This window comes from Melanaphis sacchari, unplaced genomic scaffold, assembly GCF_002803265.2.
Source record: "Melanaphis sacchari strain LSU unplaced genomic scaffold, SCAv2.0 Contig111_pilon_pilon, whole genome shotgun sequence".
In the NCBI taxonomy this organism is placed as follows: Eukaryota; Metazoa; Arthropoda; class Insecta; order Hemiptera; family Aphididae; genus Melanaphis; species Melanaphis sacchari.
In genome coordinates, this window is record NW_020270431.1 from 1,026,779 (window position 1) to 1,032,778 (window position 6,000).

The window sequence follows — 6,000 nt, forward strand, 5'->3', positions numbered from 1 at the left end:
TGATATAATAATAACTAATAAAAGCGTAACAACTATCAACTACAATTCTTATGTACTGTTATATCTAATACTAGTGTATACTTTTGACATACCTACTTGTTCTTTCATGAAAAATGTTTAATTACGTGAAAATATTTAAGCAATACGGTTGTTTTATTTACATGATGTAGAAGTAAAAACCATAGGATTTAAATGTAATTTAATCAAATTCAAATGTTATTTATTCATTTGTCAAAGAACAATGTATAAAAACAAATACGATATTAGTTTTTATGCAAAATTTTGAAATTCCATGATTTTTTAATTTATCTTTATAATATTTATATTAATTTATGTATGACTTAAAAGTCTAACAGTGTATAGTTGGTAAAGTAATTTAGTAAAACGTTCAAGTTATTAAGAAAAGACTATACTTCTTTCCAAATATCAATAAACATAATATTTTACAAATAAATAAAAAACTTATTTGAAATGTATACAAAACTGACTTATAGTTACAACTACACATTACTAGATTACAGTTTATATGTTGACTAAAAATGAGAAATGACGAAATGTATCTACATTTCAATAAAACGTAATAATAATGATAATAATTATTATGCTTCCTAGTCATTTCCATAGTCAAATTAAATTAAGAAGGTTTCAAATCTATAATTAAATCTATGATTAGTTATAGGTTATATTTTTTTATACATGGTTGGTTAGAACTATGAGAATATAAGAAATTGTTCAAATACATACAATACACTAACATAATAGTATAATATAAATACATGTATAAATAAAACTCGCTCTAATACTCTTTACAGCTGTTCTGAATTAAACTAAAAAAAATCTAAATCACGAACTAATTTAATTTCAGTTTGAATTCTTGAATGTAATTATTTTTTATTTTATACTTGGTCGTCAAAACAAACTTACACTTGAGCTCGTGAAGTTATGGGTATTTATTCACTCTATACGTATATAAGGTCCGCAAAGGTCTTTGCAGATTAAAAATAAATGGGTAAAAAACCATTTACTAAGAATTATAAGTACATAAAGGTTGGTATAAAACCTGTGTTAGGATGTAATTTTTATTGTATTTCTGTTTTACTAGGTCGTTCCAAATACTATAATTGGATGTAAAAAAATTAAATCTCAAAAACGCATGGTAGTAGAGAAGTGGTAATTCAGCAGCAGCAGCAGCAAAAAAAAAAAAAAATTATTTATACGCATAAAAATACGTACTAGGACGTAATTATAGCTCGAATTTAATAAAAAATAATTCAGTGAATTTATGAGGCTTGTTATGAAATTAAATTAGTATATATTAAAGCACTACAAAATAGAACAAGATTAGATGGCAACGAGGTTACGCGATGAATTTTGCAGCTACTTAATAACGTAGTGTACGGGAGTTTAGGATAGAGATTTTTTCATACATTATTTGTACTACGATGTGAAACCTAATCACGCGACATGATAACATCTTCAAGACTCCCGGCCGGAAATGGATGTTCACTTCATAAATTATATCTATTCAATAAAAAAAAAAACCTTTTTCTACACTATATAAACAATTTGTTTTACATTGAAAATAAACCCCGTTTTTTCAATAAATTTAAGTGTACCTACATTGTGTAATCTCTTTATTATTATAAATTTATAAGTAATTAATTAAATATTAATTTCTTAATATTATTATATTAAAAATTAATAATAAATTTATTAATAAGGTTTGCATAAAATTATTGGAGTATCAAATGTTGAGTGAAATTGAATAATAGAAAATATAAATTGAATGAAAAACGCGGTAAGATGTTGTTCGCATGTTACGTGTGTTATAACTTACAAGCCGACCGACCCGCTTCTGACGCAAGTCATGTTTGTCGCATTGTACATTGTTTCATTTCAATAAATATAATATTATTTTTATTTATTTATAGTTATAATTATCAAGAAAACAAATTAGAAAAAAAATAAATAATATTAATTAATTTCGTTAAGTTGTATGTATTTATATTATAAAGTTACTCGTATAATTAAATAAATACCTTATTTATCAAGTTATTATTAAATAATAATATAGCAAAAAATATATTGTGTAGTAATAAACAATAATATTAATTAACATGATTAAATAATTAATTATAAAATATTGCAAAAATTGTATGATAAAAATAATGTTTAGATCTAATAATATGATAGACGTATTAAACAAAATAAAAACAATCATAATGTATTATAATGTTATTAATTTTATCCACTTCAACAAACAAATAACCATATAGTGTATAAACGTTATTTTCACTAAATAAATAAAATATCTCATTGAACAATTATTACACTATATGGGTGTAACATATTTATTGTATATAATGGTAACATAAAAATCATGAGGGGATCAGCATGTCAAATCACAGGCCTTTTTGACCTATTTTTATTTTCGAACGATAAATAATGATTTTTTCCCATCAAATATGTTTAATCAAAATTACTCGGGTGATTTAAATTCGTTATTGATAGTTGTTATACGTCTGCCGACTGGCAGATCTGACTAGATCGATTCAATTTTTGAGCACTACCTGCAGCAGCTTTCACTGCCTGCGCACGACTGTTTATTTTCATGACTATATGAGTGTATCAAACACCACTGACATAGAGATATCACACCCAGACGCATCTACTTAAATATAGGTATACAAAACACTTTAACCGACGATCCGATAGTAATTTCCTATGTCAATACGTCTATGTATATTTAGACACAATACACCCCAAGTAAATATTAATAAGGGTGTACAAGTACATGGGGTACACTTATCTGTGTGGCATTATTCGATCTACCGTGAAAATCAAACTACGGACATTCTGGTCATTTCCGCACAAACTTCCTGTTATATATAGTGTTAACACACATATATATATATATACATTACATTTATAATATGTAGATCCTATTAATACTGCGAAAAGCCTAAAAGGGAATATATAATTTGGGGGTATGGTGATGAAACGAGAAGAGACAAATTTTTTTTCCATCATCAAACTTTTTTGTACCATTCAAAACAATATATACAAGTATGTGTAAAGCTTAATGTATAATATGATATGTATTGCCTGCACACTACAAGCGCCCGTATAAACTGAGTTCTGTGGGTACAAAATTAATTTGAAACTACCTCCGGGACCTATCTTTTATTCTATGACCAAAGGGAGAAATATAAATTATCAATCTCCCTCGGTGACCATAATGCAGTTAATCGTTAAACCAATTTAAAACAATTATTATTGATATTTTTACATTTTGACCTCAAATATTAAATTAAAAAATCATATTATTATTATTATTATCTATACACTGTAAAAAATCGTCGTTTTATTTTATGATCATAGTTAACCCTGTTTTGATTTATGAACCCTTCGAATTTGATAACAACAATAAAATAATTATTTATCTGTATACTTGTCTTATGTTCTTTTGAGCGTTGGTATTGTACAAAATCATATACATTTACAATGATTATTAATATATATATATATATACATATATGAATAGAAACACCAAATGGTGATTGCGTAGAGATCAGACGACAAATTTTAGAGAATAGAATTTATTATAAACTATAATGATAGGGGAACGTGGGTACGCCTGACGTAAAACGGGATGACAAGCGATTTCCTCCAGAGTTAGCGATATGACCACGAATTTATGTTTAGAAATATTTTATGATGGTAAATGAAATTAGTTTGAAAATAAATCAGTATTAACTGGCAATTGATATTGAAAATAAAAACTGAGTTTTTTAAATACCGTTTACCAAGCGACTTATTATATAAAATGAAATAATGCTAATCAATTAAGAAAAATTATTTAACTACTTTTTAATTTGTCAATTTTAAAATATCTTAATGGACTTCTCTCATAGCTTAGTTTATCTAAATTGTACTCAAAATAAATAGAGTATTCAATTTTGCAGATTTAGTTTAAATTATGAGGGGCATAAGCATTCATATATAATATAATATAATGTTTCCCGTTATTATTAAATATTCAGATATAATTTAAATATTTAAAGCAAACTAGTTGTACATTTTTTTTATTAAGTAATAAGTAATAACCATTATAGTCCAGTCAAATTGCTAAAAATTGGCTATACAACTAACCATAAAAGGAATATTATAGATGCTCAACTAAGCGATAAACATATTTGTTTTACAATATTAAGTGTGTTTAACTTGAGGAATGATAAAAAGGTTTCAATTTACTACTTTAATGGTGGTTACTGATATAAAAATGGATTTATATTTTAGATTGTAATTTATGTCAAAAATAAAAATTTTAAAAGCTTACATTTAAAATAATTAAGAGAACTAAAATAAAATTACGAAAAACGGGAATATTTACTTACACAACTTATCTAAAAATGTATAAATATAAACTAGAATATAAAAAAATATGCTGACATTTGAAAATAATTACGTAAAGGTTTTTATTTTTATTCATTTTACCCTATGTATATAAATAAAACAGAAATTTTTGAACGTTAAAAAAATTGTTTATTACTATATTTATATAAATTATGTTTTCTTAAAAAATATTTTCGGCATGCAAAAATATTATCTTTTGAATGACATAATAATAGAATATTGATAAATAAATGAATATATTATTATATATTAGCTGGTAATCCATCGTGCACTACTCCATAGTTTCTATATTTTATATATCCGCAAGTAAGCTTAAATCTGTAATGACAGATTTTATAACTTACTGTTATAAATCTCAGTGCGCTGAACTGAATAATGAAATATTATTTTATCAATTCCAACCAAATTTCAACACTTAAAAATTAGAATTTTAAATTTTTAAATTTACACGTTTTTGGTTGAGTGACAACCATTCACAAAGCAGTATAGTGAACAAACCTCTCTATATTCAAAATCCTCTCTAAAAATATTTGACATGTCACACAAAATATACTTAACACAATATGTTAATAAATAAATCAACATATTGAGTATTTATATTTTTTGGGCCATGATAATATATGTATATGAAAATATTGTTTTGAAAAACCTGACCATTCACCAAAATAATGAAACTTATATAGTGACTCAGATAAAAATCACTTGCATATTATTTTGTTTTGCACTTACAAAATTAAGTAAATAATTCTAAACAATTGTTCTAATAATAATAAAAGTAAACAAATAACATTGAAAATATTCATCTACCTAATGAGAAAATCCTAAATAAAGTCTTGTTTGTTTTAGAATATTTTTCTGTTGAGTTTAATAAATGTTTAGATTGTCAATAAACTCAAAATGTTAATAAAACATTTATTTTTAATACATAAATTACACATTACCGTTTTGTATCATCCAGCTAAATGTACTTTTTGCAAAAGAAGTCACAAAGCCAATTACAATGGTTAGATATTTGCAATTATAAACTATCAAAATAATATATTTGCGCGTGTACCAGCTCGTGGGCGTTCAACCATATTTAATAAAATTAACTTCCAAGAGACAATAAAGTTCGACAGGTGTATTTCACACATTATAAATTCTGGTGGACACACAATGAACGTAGATTTCGCTTATGACGTGTCCAATATTATATGTGATAAACTTTTGACACTAATAAAATATTTAAAAAAATGTAAATAGGTATTTAATGTTATTTTTTGATTCCGAGTATTGATCGAGTGGAGCGATATATGTATTAGTTTTACCATATTGTGTTCGCCACTTGGAGTAGATAGTAAAAATAATTCAATCTTCAACTTTAAAAGTGGTTTTCAGTTACAAATTGAATCAACATCAAAAAGTTCCCAATACTTTTCGGGAAAAGCCAATAAAATAAGGTAAAACGGGAATATTTACGCAACAATTTTCTACAAAACTGATTTAGTTTTTATATAATAGTTAAAAAACGAATAATCATACTATCGTAAAAACTTAAAATTTTTTACGATTATTTATATTTGCATTTACTACTCAAGGTATAAT